The sequence below is a fragment of the Pelophylax lessonae genome (genome assembly GCF_965119305.1).
Source record: "Pelophylax lessonae genome assembly, chromosome: 1".
Lineage (NCBI taxonomy): Eukaryota > Metazoa > Chordata > Amphibia > Anura > Ranidae > Pelophylax > Pelophylax lessonae.
This window is the reverse complement of record NC_138768.1, coordinates 689984012-690004624: the sequence shown is the minus strand read 5'-3', so window position 1 is coordinate 690004624 and position 20613 is coordinate 689984012. Positions and strand designations below refer to the sequence as shown.

The 20613-nt window shown below is 42.4% G+C and overlaps 1 long non-coding RNA gene across 1 annotated transcript in view; it reads left to right on the top strand.

Annotated features, from left to right (window-relative positions):
• The window catches only part of LOC309567228, a 283804-nt gene that overhangs the window by 175092 nt on the left and 88099 nt on the right, over positions 1-20613 (top strand). The window lies entirely within an intron of this gene.

The window sequence follows — 20613 nt, the reverse complement described above, 5'->3', positions numbered from 1 at the left end:
AGCCGACCAATATTTCCCATGGATTCCAATGAGCACTGAAAGCTGAAAATTGGTCTGGCAGGAAGGGGGTGAAAGTGCCCTGTATTTAAGTGGTTAAGGGGAACCCTATGACAGAATTAAAAAAAATTGCATGGGGTCCCCCCCAAAATCTATACAAGGCCCTTTGGGTCTGGTAAAATTTTAAGGGGAACTCCATGCCAAAATTTAAAAAAAATGGTGTGGGGTCCCCTCCAAAATCCATACCCTTATCCGAGCATGCAGCCTGGCTGGCCAGGATGGGGGGGAACGATTGAGAGCCCCCCCCTTCCAAAACCATACTAGGCTGCTTGCCCCCCAAATCACCTTGTCCCCATGTTGATAGGGACAAGGGCCCCTTCCTGACAACCCTGGGCTGTGGCTGTGGGGGTCTGCGGGTGGGGGGCTTATCGGAATCTGGAAGCCCCCTTTAACAAGGGGGGGCCCCCAGATCTCGCCCCCCCCATGTGAATGGGTATCGGGTACATCATACCCCTACCTATTCACCAAAAAAGTGTAACAAAGTAAAAACCACAAAACACAGTTTTTGACAAGTATTTTTATTAAAAAGGAAAAAAAAATAGTGTCCCTTGATGTAAATCCATTGTCAATCACGACACCCGCTGCACCCGAAACATAGAAAAATATTAAAAACAAAAAGCAGCGCCAAAAATGCAAAAATAATAACAGTAAAGTCCCAAAGGAGAGTCTCTAAACGGTAAGATGGAAATTAGGTCCTCCAATCACCGGTGCACAGAGGTGGAAAGATGTTCTAGATCACCACATGACAGTTCAAAACTGCTTTCCAGAAAGTCTGACCCTCCTTTACAGAGCGGTCAGAAACAGCTGGGATACAATTCCTCCTCCTTCACAGCAAAAACACTACCTCAGAATAGAAAGCAATCCAGTAGTGCAGTATGTTCAATCCAGTATAAATTGTATTAAAAGAATTGCACTTACATTAGTAGAGTGAATAAAAGCATATATGCAGAGTAAAATAGAACCATGGTACAGAAAGCGTGCTAGTCGATCAAACGCCCGGTTGTTGGGTCTGCCTTACGCGTATCGTCACACATTGACATCATCAGAGGCGTGGCCGTCAGACATAAGCACGCAATAAAAAGTCCCCAAACCGGACGTGACATACCAGGAAGTAAAAGTCAACATCCGCGTTCCACCAGCTGGAAACCAGGCTCCATGTAAACCGGATGTAGCAAGCAAAACGGCGTGCTACATTCTCCCACAATGCAAGCTATGGTCCCGCTACCGGAAGTCTAATAATCCCATATCACAGAAGTCCAACCAAGACCCTCCATTTACTGAATATAGGACAGTCTTAAAATGGCAAAAATAACAAGTAATAAAACAAGATAAAAATAAATTGCAATGCAATACAGAAAAATTACATTCTGAGAAAAAACAGCAACTTAAAAAATACAACTGAAATAGGCAAGCATTAAAAAAATATAAAATATAAAGCAAGAAAAAGCTTCAAATGGAACCGCAACTGTCACAACTTGTCAGCTGTTATTAATATGACAGTTAACGTCCCATTCAATGTTCATCCCCCTCGTTGTGTAGGTCTTCATGTCATAAATCCAGCGGGTTTCTAATTTAGATATGTCCCGCCAGATATGACTACCCCTTCAGTGGGAAATGAACTTGTTAATGTTCCATACCAAGGTGCCATCAGGATTTTTGTTATGGCACCTAGCGTAATGCTTGGACGCGCTATGACCTGGGAAGCCTTTTCTGATGTTTTTAAAATGTTTGTTTACCCTGATGGTCAGGGTCCTGATGGTGCGCCCTATATACTGTAGGCAACAAGGACATTGCAAAAGATACACCACATTGGTGGAGGAGCAGCAGATAAATGATTTGATTTGATATAATCTTTAGAGGTAGCCGTGGACCGAAAATCACAAATCTTTCTGCCAAGTAAAGCGTTCACCTATCATACTACACATCTCTTACATGGAAAAAAAAAAAACAGTAAGGTTATGGAAAAAAGAAATCCTATTAGGTTTGTCCAGAACATTTGGGGCTATATACAAGCACAGAGGTTGAACCCCCCTAAAGACTACTTGTGTGGTATTCGTTAATTGAGACCCCAATATCCTATCATTTCTGAGAGCCCCCCAATGTTTTTTTAAAATGCGCTTCACATCATGGTGTTGTTTCGAGTAGGTGGTAATGAAGGAGAATCCCAAATGGTTGGCATCCCCAGAACCTCTGGTTTTACCAGACTTGTATAAAGTACTCGAAATTTCTACTTGAGTAAAAGTACAAGTGCTCGATCAAAAAGTGACTTAAGTAGAAGTGGAAGTGCTCGCAGAAAAAGTTACTTAAGTAGAAGTACTAAAGTATTAAACATTTTTTTTACTTAAGTATTGCAAGTAGTTTTTTCAAAAAATTTGCTACTTAAGTACTAAAAGTAAAAAGTACCAGTAGTTTTGAAAAAAAAATTCTACTCAAGTACTGAAAGTAGAAGTACAAGTACTGTGTTATGTAGTTATTAAAGAAAGAAGTCAAAAGTTTGAACATCATATTGTTTTTATTATTTCAAATGATTTATTCAAATGATTAACCTGTGTTTGTTAGTAGTTTCTTGATGCAGTTTAAGCGCTGTAGCACCATTTATTTGTTTGTTTCATATTTTCTTTTTATTGGAAAGATTTGGTATAGTAGCTTTTATTATACACAGCCTTTATTTTCGTATGCGCTGATTTACAAATGACATTATACACATTTTTTTGAGCTTTATGCAACCTGCCATCTACTGTTCTGGCAGTGGTAATTTTTTTAAAAGTAACGAGTAACTATGCAGCACAAAAAAAAAATACTTGAGTAGAAGTATCGAAATCATCGAAAAAATGTAGTGAAGTAAAAGTAGAAGTAGGAGAAAAAAATTCTACTTTAGGAAAGTACAGATACCGCATTTCGGTACTTAAGTACAGTACTTAAGTAGTTCTACTTCGTTACTATACATCTCTGGGTTTTACCTTCCAAAAGGGTAGACCTATCCAGACTACCTACCTCGCCAATCAAGGTGTCCAAAACAGCACCATTATATCCCTTCGTCCAGGAATCTGTGTTTCAACATGGCTGCCTACTTGAAATAATCCTCCTTCATGGTGCAATTACAGTGAAGCCGCAAAAATTGGCTCTTGGGTACCGAATTCAACCAAGAAGGATGGTGGCAGCTTCCCTGCCCTATAAAAGCATTACGGTCTGTGACCTTGAAATATGTGCTTGTAACAATAGTGCCATCCTTGACCTCAATATTGAGATCCAAGAAGTTGATCCGCGCACTACTGGCTTCATGCTGCAACACAATACCCAGCGAGTTGGTATTGAGATCACCATTAAAACTGTCCAAGAACTCCCTGTCGTCATCCAATAGGAGGAGAACTTCATCAATGTAACGTCGCCAAAGGACCAATTCAGGTCTGCATTGGCCATAGACGATGTCCTCCTCCCACTTGCCCATAAACAGGTTGGCCATGCTGGATGCAAACTTTTCACCTATGGCAACGCCTCTATTTTCTAGATAGTAGGAGCCGACAAACCAAAAATAATTGTGCTGCATGGCAAACAATAAGAGGGACACAATGAACTGACATTGTGCGGGCAAGAAAGACATGTCTCTGTCCAAAAAAGCCTCTACCGCACAATGTCCATGTTCATGAGATATAATTGTATATAATGATGTGACATCCGCAGTGGCTAATAAATAGCCATGTTTCCACTGGATGTCATTAAGGAGATTCAAAACTTGGGTGGAGTCCTTAACATCCTTCAACACCAAATCCCTGAAGACTTCAATTGAAGGGACTAAAAGCCCGTAGGGTTAAACGGTGAAGTATTAGACCGACCAGAATGTCTAATTCCATCCGCCACCAGCCTGTGGTCCCTGATGGGATTAGACATAATGTGTCGCTTGATGTTGATTTTTTGGATATATTTATGAACATCCATGAATAATCCAAACCTATTGATAGGCTTAGTCGGGGCGTATTTAAGGCCATGATTTAAAACCAATTTCTCGTTTTCAGTCAAAGTGGTTGAGCTCAAGTTTAAAATTCCAGCATCTTTTATAATCTTTTTCTTTTTTTGTCTGCTCCTCCTCCCCCCCCCCTCTGGTCCCTCTCTTGGGTCTATGTTCTGGGCGCTCATATTCCTGATTCTGTGAAAACCTGCCAGCCTTCTTTGTTGGTTAGGCCCAGACCCAGAACCAGACCAGCCCTTCTGGTTATAATAGTCCCTCCAGTGGGGGGTATTATATGGATGATTGGTAAAATACCTATCGTCAACATCATCATCCGGAGTCTCGTAGTGTTCCTCTCTTGTGAAGGGTTCAAATCTGTTATAAGAGACTCCTCTGTCCTTCCATGGTGAACCAAAATCAGAAGGACCAGAATAGTGGTTGCCTTGATTCTGATAATTACCCCCGCCTCCATAATTGGGATATGGGGGATTCTAATAAGGTCTTCCTCCTCTTCCACTAGGGGCAGGTCTACGTTGGTTATTCTTACCCCGAGTGTAACCCCAACCTCTTTGAATAGGTGTTGGAGGTTGTCGCAGCCGGAGGATAGGGCCCACAGTGGAACTAGATGTTGATACCTGATTTATTGTATCCACTTTAGGCAGATCCTTTTTCCTCTGCCACTTAAACACTAGATTGGACTTATAATCCTCTACGTCCCTTTGGTATTTCTTTTTCTTCTTCAGTTTTTGGTCAATCTCTTCTTTCTCTAGAACTTTTTTTGAGAGCATTAGATTTGTTAACAAATTCTGTAGTACCAGAAAAAGATGCCATAGAGACTTTTAAACCTGCTATCTTCTCATCCAATGTAGCTAATTTGGTCCTCTTGCGAGTAATAAGGAACCTAAGCATGTTAATTCCGGCATCGTTGAAATAATTAAAACACACATAGATCCCTTTCATCCTCCTGTGGGCTGACCTCCCACCGGAGGCTACAAGGAACCATATTAAGCTCAAGGTATTTTTCTAGAAGGGCAATATCCCCATTTGTGTGTTTTTCCAAGATCATAATATTATTAAGCCGGAGAAAAGCTCCTCCCAAATTAGTGGAAGTAGGTTCATCCAAACCATCAAAGGCTTCACTGATGTTCATAACGTGGCTAGCTCTGAAAGCAAAAATGTCCATATTGTACAAACACAATATATATGTTCCAGCAGCAGATATGGGTAATCAATAGATACAGCAAAAATATAGGTGAAGATATCTGCGCTCAGAATCTATGAAAATGGATAAAAATTTAATAGATTACTTTAACAGATAGGCAGCCAACTATATAGGCAGATTACACACCAAATGACAAATATTAAAAACAAAAAGCAGTGCCAATAATACAAAAATAATACCAGTAAAGTCACAAAGGAGAGTCTCTAAAAAGGTAAGTTCGAAATGAGGTCCTCCAATCACCGGTGCACAGAGGTGGAAAGACGTTCTAGATCACCACGTGACAGTTCAAAACTGCTTACCAGAAAGTCTGACCCTTCTTTTACAGAGCGGTCAGAAACAGCAGGGATACAATTGACAAAAGTGACTGGCATAGAAGTAGAATCGACCTTCCTCCTCCTTCACAGCAAAAACATCACCTCAGAATAGAAAGCAATCCAATAGTGCAGTATGTCCAATCCAGTATAAATTTTATTAAAATAATTGCACTTACATGAGTAGAGTGATTAAAGCATAAACTGCTGGTAAGCAGTTTTGAACTGTCACGCGGTGATCTAGAACGTCTTTCCACCTCTGTGCACCGGTGGTTGGAGGACCTCGTTTCCATCTTACCTTTTTAGAGTCTCTCTTTTGGGACCTGTAATAAATAGTAGATGGACTTCCAATATGTATTTTCATAGTACCAAATACTGTTTAAAATAACATATTGCAGTTTAATGTTGTTAAACAGTTCAGTACTTTACACAATTTAAAACATTGCAATTCACAGAAAGTGATTTGGACAGCGTCTTGCAGAATTCACAATGCCTGCAATCAGTTGGAAGTGAGTACATTTCACATGCAGAAGTAATTCATGTTCTGACGAATACTATAGCAAACTATATATCTTCAAACTGATTTAAAAATCTTTGTGCACTTTTGACCTGAATGTGTCATGTTATCGATAATATAATACTCTGCTAATCCTTGATCATTACAAGCTTTGTACACATCAAACATAAAAATGTCTCTTTCTGTAAATTAATCACATTAATTAAGCTTCATTGTAGTCAAGTGTATAGATAATAAGAATACATAAATACATTTAGACTAGAATTAATGTGGTTGTAAAGGAAACTTTTTTTAAAATAGCAAACATGTCTATACTTACCTGCTCTGTGCAAATAAAAAATTGCACAGAACGGCCCCGATCCTCCTGTTCTTGGGTCCCCCAACAGCACTCCTGGCTCCTCTCTTGCTGGTACCTCCAATAGGAAACCGATTCCCATGCACTGCCAGGGCCAGATTTATATCTCAGGAGCCTACAGGCAGAGAATTCTGACTGTTTTTTTCTTAATAAAATATTTTTTTATAAATCTTTTTAAATGTGTAAAGGGGAATGCTGCGGACTTTGTTGTAAAGGGGAACACTGCAGATTGTGATGTAAAGAGGAACTCTGACGTAAATGAATCTCTAGTCACCAGAGCTTCCCTTACATCAGAGTGCTCAGAGTTCTCCTTTACATCAGAATCTGCAGGGTTCCCCCTTACAATGCAAGGGGGACCTCTGCAAACCTTTATGTAAAAGGAAACTCTGATGTATAGGGGACACTGCAGACTGTGATGTAAAGGGGAACTCTGATGTAAGGATGTAAGGTGGTCTCTGTTCACCAAAGCCCCCCCCCCATTACATCACAGTCAGCAGCATTCGCCTTTACATTCGTCCACAGTGTTCCCTCTTGCATTAGAGTTCCCCTTTACATCAGGGTCCACAGAGGTCCCCTTGTCCTGTGAGGTGCTAGTGTGAAAAGGGGGCTAATTAATCATGGGCAACAACCAGGGCAGTGCATTGGGGCAAGGCACACACACTTTGTTGTGTATCTCTTTTACTGATTGTACCTTTTCTGAGAATTCTCTGCAGACTTGATGAATAGAGGAAGGATTTAGGATCCCTCAGTCAGTGTACTCCTGTGCCTGTGTGTTCACTGCACACTGACAGCTGCCTCTGCCCCCTGCGCTAATTAAGTGATGTCTGCCATATGCCACCTTTCAACTTGCTGCTAATTCCCTCTCAGCTCGAGCCCACCCTTCCCTCAGCACTTTTCCTGAAAGAGGCAGATAGTGAAGAAGCGGCTGTGAGTGATATCACTCCGCCAGCAGGGAATGTGGGCAGGAACTATAATTTTATCAGAAAACGTGGAACCGGCAGCTTGTGTATATCTGCCTGTGAGCCTATTTAGGAAAAAAAAGCCTTCTATGCTACAGGTCCTGGGCCCTTGTGAATATACTAAAGTTAGACTACCTGGGAGCCGCTGGAACCAGGAGCAGTAGCATAACTAAACTGCCTGCAGCTGCTTGTGCTCTCTGAACCCATGGAGAGAGAGAGGGAGGCATATAGTTTGCATTAAGGTAACAAACCTTGAGGCTTTAGAACCACTTTAAGTAAATGTAACATATTCTTGTATTAATAGCAGACATAACAGATACTTTTTCATTAAAAGAAGAAGTTGTAGATTGTAGGCTTAAAACTGCTCTATTGTCATGAAGTGCTGGTTCACATTGGTGCAATTTCTGATATAACTTGAGTCAAGGAAAATCACTTTATTTTCAATGGTGTCCATTCACATCAGTGCAACTTGCAATTGGAGTGCAGTGCAATATTTGAAAAGGTTCCTATGTTATGTTTTGTGATTTCAGTGCAATTTGGCACCATAAAATATGCTAACCACATCCAAAGTTGCAACAAAGTAATACGACATAACCACACTGAAAATTACATCAAAATCGCATCGCAGTAGTCAGCTGCTTTATTAGGGATGCAACTGACATCTGCAGGGCACTGATAAGAAGCTAAGAAGCTCTTAGCCAATCAACGTGATTACCATAAGTGTACAGCAGGCACACGTCCTTTCTATTGTTTAATGCAAAAACATCTTTTGAGGAATACAATAAAAGTTCTAAAGATAGTTTTCGTTGGAATTTCCCTTAAGAATTACGTGCACCTAATTCAGGCAAGTATTTGCTTCAGTGTCAGTAACATTAATGACACATGCGGCAAACATGCAGCCGTAGTTCTTTTGAGAACCTTTTGCTATGGCAGCGAACAGTTTTTTAAAAATTACCGTCAGTTCTCATATTAGGAAACTGGCAGTACTTTAGACCAGCTCTGAGTTGGTGTACAGAGGTATGTCAGGGGGCATAGCTGTATATGACAACTTTCCACACAGTGCTCTATCCCCGGCCTCATTCGTCTGCTGGCTGGGAGATTTCCTGACCAAAAGCTAAATGCACACAAAAGGCCCGGGCATAGTGGGGATGTCATTGCCCAGACATGTCACTACCTAAATATGATAACACCCATATTTGAGAAATGGGCTGTCAGTGGGTGAGTGGAGAATTATGAGGAATGGAGAGACGAGTTGCCCATCAGGTCTACCTTACTTTTGATTGACAGTGCACAGCAAAGAGCATATTCAAAAGCTGCAATTGAACTGAAAAGCATGTGTTGATCCACCCAAAGCCATACAATATCAATCAAAAGTAAAGTTAACCTAATGGGGAACTAGTGGAAAGCAAAAGCAGTCAGGGGTAGTTTATGAGCCATCCAGTCCATGTGGACATAAGAGGCTAGCAAACTATTTCCCTGTGTGAATTGTGATTTTTCAAGGGCTAGGGGGTAGTCTGTAGTGACATACAAATGCCAAATGTAAAAAATATATACTTTATTAAAGTGCATTGACAAAACATATTAAAAAATTAATTGACAAAACATTCATGTACAGTGTTTCAAAGATGTATATCATGAACATATGAATAGAGAAAAGTGTGACTTAGTGAGTCCTACATGTTTCGCCGAGGCAAGAAGGCTCTCATATTGGCTTCTTCAGGGACCGAATGGTTAGGTCACACCACTGTTTCTAAATACTATATATAGACAATTACAGAGACAAAAAGAGAGAATTATGTATACAATCATAAATCGTTATACACAAATAGTCAATCCCCCTAACATCTCTGCATATACATTGCAGTATCATGCTTACTATTTCATATATAATACAGGGCATGCTGAACAGAGTAGAGTCCCATGGTAAAGAAATGTAGACACTGATATTATCCAGATAATCTGGACAAAACAGACTAGCCAGTGCAACAGAGACCGGGATACCCACACAGGCGGGCATTTTTTGCTGACCATTGCTTGAGAAGAGGAAAGGAATTTGGTCAGGTGTTTGCTATTGTGCATTTGCTAATGAGACCAGCTCATTAAGGTGTTACATTTGTTGCTGGAGGAGGAGCTGTGAAGGAGTGAGTGTATATATAGAGACATACTCATTAGCTGGCCTAATTCATTAGCTGCAAGTACTCCATTCAAGTACAACATTTTAAGTACAGTGAAGACATATTGCAGGAGATAGTCAGGAGGTAGGCTGGAAGGTGGAAAAAAGAAAAAAAAAAAAGGTAAGATTTGTTTGACTTAAATTTACAATTTTTTTTTTTTTCTCCTCTTTAAAATGGCAGACTTGGTTCAGTGCAGGAATTGTTGTGCATTTACTTCATGTTCCACTCTTTGGAGATTCGGATGCTGTCAGATCTGTAGACAATTCTCCTTACTGCAGCAGGAAATTGCATTTTTGAAATCAGAGATATTTAAATTATCTGTTAAACAAACTCCAGCTGGGACTGCTGCAATGCCACTGCCACAGAGGACCCCCAGAAATGGCAGATGGGTTACTGTAGGTTCTGGAAGACTTAGAGTGGTGGATAGAAGACATGTCCCACAGTCGGTGGTTCTCCAAAATTAATTTGCAGCACTCTCAGAATGTAAGGACAACATGGATATGGACTCAAGCACAGAGGGTGAGAAACCATCGACTCCTATGTCTAATGTATGCAAGACTGCAGCCAAGGACAAAAAAGTGAAGTCTCAAAGGAAGCAGCTGTTGCTGGGTGATTCAATCATAAGAAGTGTGGAGCTTAAAGAAAATGGTTTTGTGAGATGTCTCCCTGGTGCTACTGCTAGACGAGATAGAAGATCTATTATTAATATTGTTAAGCAAGCAAAGCAGGAAGGGGACGTGGATGTTCTTGTCCATCTAGGGACAAATGACCTGGCTTGCAATGAAGTGTCAGAGGTGAAAAAATCTTTTATCACACTTGGTAATGACGTACAGGATTTTGCATCCACCATTTCATTTTCTGAAGTTCTGCCTGTGCATAATGTTCAGAATGATAGGCAGAGGCGCATAAAGGAGTTAAACATATGGCTTAATAAATGGTGTCAAGAGCAAGGATTTGGCTTTGTTTCTCATGATAGCTCTACTTGGAATAGAAAGGAACTGTACAAAAAAGATGGTTTGCATCTTTCTCTCAAAGGAACAAATGTACTTAGTGAACAACTCCAAGAATTTGCGAAAGAGTATTTAAACTAGGAAGGGGGGGGCAAAAGAGTGGAAATACAAGAGTCCAATTGCCCCCCGAAACAATGCCAGAACAGGTCAGAAGCACAGAGGTTAAGAAATGATAAGCTCAGAGTCCTGTCTACAAATGCTCGCAGTTTAGGTAAAAAAATCAATGAACTTAATGTCAATAATGGCATCTGAGAATGTAGATTTAGTGGCTGTTACGGAGACATGGTTTAATGAAAGAAATGACTGGGACATAACCATACCAGGGTACTCTTTATACAGAAGAGACAGAGAAGGCAAGAAAGGAGGAGGAGTGGCCCTGTATGTGAAAGATAGCATTAAATCTAACCTAATACAAGTTGGTGAGGCCAACATAGAGTCAGTTTGGGTTACGTTGCAGTTTGCTAATCATGCAGTAACTCGTGTAGGTGTGATATATAGACCACCTGGTCAAGTTAAAGAACTAGATGATCTACTAGTTGAAGAAATAGCTAAAATGACAATGAAAGGAGAAGTTATCATTATGGGAGATTTCAATCTTCCAGATATAAACTGGAAAACCAAAATAGCAAGTTCTACCAGGAGTACAGATATTCTAAATTCCCTACTGGGGTTGTCTCTGCAACAAGTGGTTGAGGAGCCAACCCGGAGGGAGGCCATTTTGGATTTGGTATTCACAAATGGGGATTCGGTATATGATGTCATTGTAGGCGAAACCTTGGGATCTAGTGATCACCAGTCAGTGTGGTTTAATATAAGAACTGTGAAAGAGTCACGCCACACAAAAACAAAAGTTTTAGATTTTAGAAAAACAGACTTTTCAAAAATTAAATTAGTCATAAATGATTCCTTATCAGACTGGAACGGATTACATGGAGTCCAGGAGAAATGGGACTACTTAAAAGGTGCATTATTGAAGGCAACAGAAAATTGCATTAGACTTGTCAGTAAAAGCAAAAAAAGGAAGAGACCACTGTGGTACTCAGCAGAAGTGGCCCAAATCATTAAAAATAAAAAGCTAGCATTTTGTAATTATAAAAAAACCCAGAGCGATGAAGATAAGGAAATCTACAAGATTAGGCAGAAAGAGGCCAAGCAAGTTATAAGAACTTCTAAAGTGCAGGCAGAAGAAAAACTAGCTCAGTCTATGAAAAAGGGGGATAAGACATTCTTCAGATATATAAATGAAAAAAGGAAATTAAAACAAGGAATAGCTAAATTAAAAACAAAGGACGGAAGGTATGTAGAAGAGAATAAAGGGCTAGCCGACTGCCTTAATGAATACTTCTGTTCAGTTTTTACAGAAGAAAAAGGAGAAGGACCTCCACTTGAAAGGATGACTAATGAATCGTTTGATGCATGTGTCTTTACAGAGGAAGATGTTCTAAGATTGCTGTCTAAAGGTAAGACAAATAAGTCACAGGGTCCTGATGAGATACACCCAAAATTATTAAAAGAGCTTAGTGGTGAGCTGGCAAAACCATTAACAGATTTATTTAACCAATCATTAGTAACAGGAGTCGTCCCGGAAGATTGGAAATTGGCAAATGTCGTGCCCATTCACAAGAAAGGTAGTAGGGAGGAATCAAGCAACTATAGACCAGTGAGTCTGACATCAATAGTAGGCAAATTAATGGAAACCCTATTAAAGGATAGGATTGTGGAACATCTTAAATCCCATGGATTGCAAGATGAAAAACAACATGGGTTTACTTCAAGGAGATCATGTCAAACAAATCTTATAGATTTTTTTGACTGGGTGACTAAAATAATAGACGGTGGAGGTGCAGTAGACATTGCATATCTAGATTTTAGTAAGGCTTTTGATACTGTCCCACATAGAAGACGTATCTATAAACTGCAGTCATTGAGCATGGACTCCCATATTGTTGAGTGGATTAGGCAGTGGCTGAGTGACAGACAACAGAGGGTTGTAGTCAATGGAGAACATTCAGAACAAGGTCATGTTACCAGTGGGGTACCTCAGGGATCTGTACTGGGACCAATTTTGTTTAATATCTTCATAAGTGATATTGCAAAAGGCCTCGATGGTAAGGTTTGTCTTTTTGCTGATGACACAAAGATATGTAACAGGGTTGATGTTCCTGGAGGGAAATGCCAAATGGAAAAGGATTTAGGAAAACTAGAAGAATGGTCAGAACTCTGGCAACTGAAATTTAATGTGGATAAGTGCAAAATAATGCACCTGGGGCGTAAAAACCCAAGGGCAGAATATAGAATATTTGACACAGTCCTGACCTCAGTATCTGAGGAAAGGGATTTAGGAGTAATTATTTCAGAAGACTTAAAGGTGGGAAGACAATGTAATAGAGCAGCACAAAATACCAGCAGAATGCTTGGATGTATAGGGAGAGGTATAAGCAGTAGAAAGAGAGAAGTGCTTATGCCGCTGTACAGAACACTGGTGAGACCTCACTTGGAGTATTGTGCGCAGTACTGGAGGCCATATCTCCAGAAGGATATAGATACTCTAGAGAGAGTTCAGAGAAGAGCTACTAAACTAGTACATGGATTGCAGGAAAAAAATGACCAGGAAAGGTTAAAGGACCTTAACATGTATAGCTTGGAAGAAAGAAGAGACAGAAGGGATATGATAGAAACTTTTAAATACATAAAGGGAATCAACTCGGTAAAGGAGGAGAGTATATTTAAAAGAAAAAAAAACTACCACAAGAGGACACAGTTTTAAATTAGAGGGGCAAAGGTTTAAAAGTAATATGAGAAAGTATTACTTTACTGAGAGAGTAGTGGATGCATGGAATAACCTTCCTGCAGAAGTGGTAGCTGCAAATACAGTGAAGGAGTTTAAGCATGCATGGGATAGGCATAAGGCTATCCTTCATATAAGATAGGGCCAGGGACTATTCATAGGATTCAGATATATTGGGCAGACTAGACGGGCCAAATGGTTCTTATCTGCCGACACATTCTATGTTTCTATGTTTCACTGGACCGAATCTATAGTCCGTGGAATGTGTCACCATAGCCACAGAAACAAGGAAAAGAGCAGATGGCTATAAAGGGAATAGAGGGGAGGGGGCAAAAATAGGAACCCCTATGATCATTTCTGATACATGTAAGATAATCAAAAATAGCATTAGCGTTCACCAAAGGAACCATATATGTCCTTAAAACCCAAAAAGAGGCTTCCACCATATCAGGAAAGGACATGCCATAGAAAGGGAGCAGAGAAGTAACTCCATACCACCGCTACCACAGCCTGATCTATTAGTTTGCCTGTCACATGTTTCCAGGTGTGATTCACTGGGTCTGAGGGAGTGTCCCCACTGTATCCAATGAGGGAGATTGTTGGACAGTGGAAGAAACCCAGCCAGTGACACATCATGTCTTATGGCAGTTCCAATGGAAGGGCATTCCTGTAATGCATCCTTGGATTGACCATAAATACGGAGGGGACATGTGACAGGGCGGCTTTGGCAGGAAGCAGAGTCCCAGGAGGAGGTAGACGGCTGGTTTCTCCTCCTGCAGTGTGAGAGGAAAGTGGTCTTAGGCAGTTAGCCTAGTGAACTGGGTGTGGAGCTGATCTGCAGAAGATCCAGGGTGCTGACAGTGGAGTTGGTGGCAGAGTCTCTCAGGAAAAAAGAGTGTCGTGAGTACTCGGGGATTTGCCACAGGGTCTGCCTAGGAGAGGGGACCACTTCAGAGAAGTCAGGGGATCAAGGAGCTAGGTCACACAGGAAACTTAACAATAAAGAGGGTGCCGTGTAGTTGACCCTGAAGAATAGGAACAAAGGTGGTGCCAGAAAGGGCCCTGAAGATTGCTCTGCAGTACAGTACAGTTTACCTTAGGAAGTTTACTCAATTCTATGTCACTGCTTGTGACAAAGTGAAGCAGCGGGCTAACCATGACTAGCATTATATAGTGCTACTCAGTGTTAATCAGCATTAATCAGTCATCCCAGCTAATTGTGCATAGTTATACAAGTTGGAGTATCCCACTCATTCCCTTCTTCTGCCCAAGTTCTAAATAAAAACACAAAAACCAAAGCCACTGGACTGTTTCCTGACTGAGCTAAAACACTTGGGAAAATGTTGAACTGTCATGCTGTTGTTAATGGTAACCCAGGGAAACCGGTAACCAGCAGCTCCCAAGGGAGTAGTGCTACGCACTTTAAAATGTGAAAAATGTGAAAAATACTATATTTGTTTATATAAAACCATTTGGTGGTATACTTTGGTTGTCGTTCCAAAAGTCCTAAAAGAAGATGAATTGTTGTTTATCAAGTTATGATTATAAGGATGATGGCAACTGTTGTCCATAGCTGACTGAACACTCATACTTTTTGAAATGACCTCAGTAACAGGTACTGACAGATTCCTGCACACTGTGAGAGCTACATGAATCAATCACAAGCACTTTCAGGGCTGCAGCCCAACAGAATTCTAAAGGGTGTTTAAGACATTCTTTATGAATTCTCATACTTGTGTTTAAATGGATTTGTGTTGAGGCAGCTGGACTTTGGAGGGAATGACTCTTTCCAATGCACCCCCGCATTATGCCTTGCGGTTTATGATGTTCCATGTCCAAACCCAGGAAATACATGGAAAAGAATCATTCAGCTCAGCATTTATAAAAATAACATTCTTATCACAGCAGTTTAAAACCTTAGGGAATGTATACACCGCTCAAATGAGTGAACAAACAGCCATCCAATGTGGGTCCCGACCCGGCCTGCCACCGTACAATCGTAGAAATAGAAGAAAGTTTGGCTGCACACCACAAGGAGCTTGAATAAAGTGAAATCCTTTATTACATAAGCCAAATACGAACAGGACACATGGGATACGGGTAGGTGCCTACCTGTATCCCATGTATCCTGTTCCTATTTCTGTGTAATAAAGGATTTCTCTTTATTCAAGCTCCGGGTAGTTTAAAACTTTCCCATGGATATTCTGCATTAAAGTCTAAAGAAACCTATCCAAACCTGCAATGGATGGCAGTGGTACCATATTACAGCCCATATCTGCTTCCAAAGACAACCTACAGATACCTGACCTGGTGCAGGATGCCAGCAACATGGAACCTTGTTAAAAGCAGTATTTGCTCCCTTACAGCACCAAGGCTTTGACAATAGTAAAACTGGCAAAAAGGCACCTCTGTGGCCCTTACAACATAGCATGGTTTAAAGTGTTACTATACCCAGGACCCTGCATTCATTATATCTGGTCTCCCACAGTACACATAACAAGGAAATGTAATTATTTTAGTAAATATGAACGGCTAAATACCTTTTCTCACCAGCAGTGTATAGCAGTCTTGTGACTTCTATCGATGTCTGGTTAAAGCTTGTCGGAGGAGTTTTCATTCTATCCTATGAGGCCGAATGACCCCTGACTTTCTGTATGGACAGTGCTGATTGGCCCTGTGCCGATCACATGCACCCCCCCCCCCAAAAAAAAAAAGAAGAAAAAAAAAAAACCTGCTAGCAATACACACTAAACTGAGCATGTGCAGCGTGCCTCCAAGGCTCTATCAGCAGGTGGATTGGGGAAAGTAAAAGAATGGAGGATCAGAGAAGACAGGATCACACAGTCTTTTTACAAAATGCGGAGGATGAACCCCCTTAGGTTTCACAACAACAAGCATGCTTTATGCAAATACAGACTGATTTTACTGCTGCGGGTTTTGCAGCACTTTAAGTTCCTGAATTGATACAGTTGTAACCACATCTTACCATTTTTACTGTAGAGATTTGACACAAAAACTGCTTGAGAAAATTTGTATTTTGCATGTTACCACTAAGATAAAACGGATGTGAAATCACTGCTCTGGTAATATAATTTACTGAGGTTAACATAGTATAAATTCAGGCAGTGATCACTGCTCATATCCCTTACCTTTGCCAAATGATACTGAATGTCAGTTATGTACAAGAAAAGAAAACACCCCACTGTGGTGCAGCCAATTTTATCATAAGTATCCAACTATCTGAGCTGTCCAATACAAGCAGGGAGTAAATGGCAGGGGTCACAATCTGGGATCTTAACTCTTCAGGTTAAAGTGCATGAGTCTTTGTGTTGTATTATTTTACTTTTTTTGTTTGGGTTAAAAATGTGTCAATAGAGGGGGCGTGGTCGCCGCTTAGCTGCATGGACGTCTGAGCTCGCAGCTCCGCCAGACCAGGGAAGGAATCGGCACACATCGGCGTCCCAACGACCTTTACAACTCTTTTTTTCGGGCTGAAAGACAGAGGAAGAGGTCCACCTTCATCCCTGATGGCTCGTAAGAAGAAAGACACCGGCCATCCGAGACAGCTCCAGCATTTCTTCATAGCCCAGGAGAAGCAGCGCAGCCAAAATGGCGGCGGCGGATCTCCGGCCTCCTCCAGCGGGTCCTCTCAGCCATCACCCAGCCCTCCACCGCCCTCGGCTCAGAAGGCAGGACAACCCCGATCTCTGGCGGCATCAACCCCGCTGTCGAGGAGCCCAGTGAAGAGCAAACCTCGGCTGTCGGAGGACTCACCAGCGGTGGAGGTAAGCCACGGGGGACACTCCTCTATGGACTCTACTAGGGAGCTATCTCCCAACATAGACACCTTCCCCACGAGTGAGCGCCCGGTCTCAGAACCGAGACTAAAGGACATGATGATGTCCCTGCGTGCCTCCATGCACGCTGACTTTATGGAATGTGTCCGCTCCTTCAAGGTCGAGGTGCAGGCCTTAGGCAGCCACATGGATAAGGTAGAAAACAAGATGGGGGAATTCGCTGCCTCTCACAACGAACTCATTGATGCCCATTATAGCCACGAGGATGAGATAGAACAGCTGAAATCTAAGATGGCTAACATGGAGGACCGCTCTAGGCGGAACAATGTGAAGCTTAGAGGGGTTCCAGAATCCGTGCACCCCGGGGACTTAGACCAATATGCGAAAGACCTTATTCTGTCTGTTCTCCCAAACACCCCAATATCTGAACTTATTATAGACAGAATACATTGTCTCCCCTAAGCCCTCATATCTACCGGATGATGTGCCTCGTGAATTCATCATGAGGGTTCATTTCTATCATGTCAAAGACAACCTGATGTCTGCCTTTAGGAAGAAAACCCTAATATCAGAACCCTACTCTAGGATCCAATTGTTTGCCGACTTATCGCAACACACATTGCAGAAAAGACGGGCACTACACCCACTTACTAAAATCCTGAGGAACCACTCTATCATCTACAGGTGGGGATTCCCAGTGAAGCTGACTATCACATACCATAACAAGGCGCATGTAGTTTCATCCGTACAGGAGGGCCTGAACCTGCTGAGGTCATGGAACCTACTTCCCAAGCAGGGCTCTGCTCCACAGGAACCCTCAGGCCGAATCTCCCCGATATCTGAGGAGTGGCACACCATTTCCCACAAGAAGAAGGGGAAAAAATCATCTAAGGGATTGCCATCTCCAATCCAATCCAACGAATCACCTTCCTGAGTCTGGTCACCTTGACCACCTAACTACCCCCTGCAAACATGTGCAGTATACCTGCTCACGAGTTCATTCTCTTGCTTTTATACTTACCTTGCAAATACCATATTTGCTCTGTTGTTTCGTTGTTTTTTTTTCTTTTTTGTCTCTTTTATATTGTCGGGCAGCAACATCACCATACAACACCTGAACCTAATGAGATCGTTCCTGGAAGTCACGGACCTTTGCTTCCCGAAGCTGTGGGTACAGCCCTGGAGACTCTCTTTTCTACCCCTCAACTGTGAGTACACATCGGATTATCAGCTTAGCCCTGTTATAATTACAGTATGACCATCACCATTACATCCCTGAACGTCCATGGCCTCAACCACCTGGCCAAGAGGTCCTCTATGTGGAAGGAGGCACTACTACTTAAAAGTGACCTTCTTTGCATCCAGGAGACACACCTTCAACATTCTCATCACCCTGCTGTAACTCACAGAAGTTTCCCACACATTTTCATGGCTTCGGCCCCACAGAAGCGTAAAGGTGTACTTATAGCAATCCGAGACACTGTTGCCTTTACCTTGCATAAGCTCTTGGTGGACTCTAACGGCCGCTACGTACTGTTGCAGTGTGAACTGAACAATGTCCCATTTACAATACTAAATGCCTACGCCCCCAACACCCGCCAGATGCGTTTTTGGAGGAAAATGTTCCGAATGTTGGACAAGCAGAAATATGGCTTTGTGGTGGTTTGTGGGGATTTCAATCTGACAGCGGACCCCAACTTAGACATCTCCTCCACCCCTAGACGCCCACCACCTGCTCTGCAGACACTTCTCTATGAAGCGGACTTGTTTGATACCTGGAGGTGCCTACACCCGGGTGAACGTGATTATACTTTTCATTCTCACAGGCACAATGCCTACTCCCGCATTGATATGATCCTGACCGATAAACATCTCCTACATAATGTTCGATGCTCGACTATACATAACATCACATGGTCCGATCACGCACCGGTGACTGTGACTTTACAAGAATCGCGGTCTCCGGGCCCTGCGTACCTATGGCGAGCTAACAGCCAGGTCTTGGAGTCTCCCCGACTTGCCTCCCAGATTCGGGGGCATCTTGAGGAGTACTTCAGACACAATGTGGGTTCAGTAGCAGACCCGACAACACTGTGGTGTGCCCATAAGGCCTTTATAAGGGGCGTTCTTATTAAAATGTGTGCTCAACTTAAGAGGCAGAGGACGCGGCGCCTGGATGGGCTCCTGGCTGAGACCTCCCGTCTGGAACCCCTCAATAAAGTGTCCCCTACCCCGCAATTGGCCCAACAATTGAGGGACCTTAGATCAAACTTGAGGGACCTATTGGTGGAACAGCAAGATAAATACTTTAGGGCTCTTAAACTGTCGCATTACTCAGCTGGTGACAAGGCAGGGAAATTGTTGGCTACCAAACTGCGGGCCAAACGCATCAAGAATAGAATAGCTTACCTCGTTGACCCTAATACTAACACTAAAATAACTAACCCTCAAGACATAGCTGACTCTTTTGCCAGTTACTATGAGTCCTTGTACAACCTCAAAAATGACCCTAGTACCCCCCAGCCAACGGAGATGATCATATCCTCCTTCCTGGACTCTGTTCGCTTGCCGACTCTTACTGCCTCTCAGCTGCAGGTTCTTAATGCCCCGATATCCGCAGTAGAGGTGGAGCGGGCCATCCGTACACTACCAACGGGGAAGTCTCCGGGACCCGATGGTCTCCCCAATCTTTATTATAAAAAGTTTATGTCAACCCTGGGCCCACACTTAGCCACGATGTTTGCGGCCGCGGTGTCCTCTGCCTCTCTGCCTAGTGAATTACTGCAAGCGTATGTGGTCACACTGCCCAAGCCGGGCAAAGACCCTACTTCTCCTCCTAATTTCAGGCCAATATCGCTACTGAACATGGATGTGAAATTGTATGCCAAGGTACTGGCCCTTAGACTCCACCCAATCTTGCTGGATCTCATCAATCCAGATCAATCGGGCTTTGTTAGAGGCCGCCAGGCTTCAGATGCTACTAGGAGGGTGGTGGGGCTGGTGGATAGAGCTGGATCGGGTCGGGTGCCTGCGCTGCTGCTCTCGTTGGACGCGGAGAAGGCATTCGACCGGGTCCACTGGACATATATGACTCGAGTGTTGCAGAGGTTTGGGTTTCAGGGCCCCATCTTACACGCAATACTGGTGCTATACTCCAATCCCTCGGCGAAGGTTTACTCATCCAGCATGCTGTCAAGGTCCTTCTCATTAACAAATGGGACGAGGCAGGGCTACCCTCTGTCACCTTCCATTTTCAATTTGCTTATAGAGCCCCTGGCAGAGGCAGTTCGATCCTCCGCAAATATTAAGGGCCTTACTACCCCCACGCGAACCCATGTTATTAGTTTATTTGCGGACGATGTCATTATCTTCATGTCCGACCCTGAGCGGTCGCTGGTGGCTACACATTCTTTGCTACAACAATTCAGCCTAGCTTCTTACTACAAGGCCAACTTTACGAAATCCTTGATATTACCG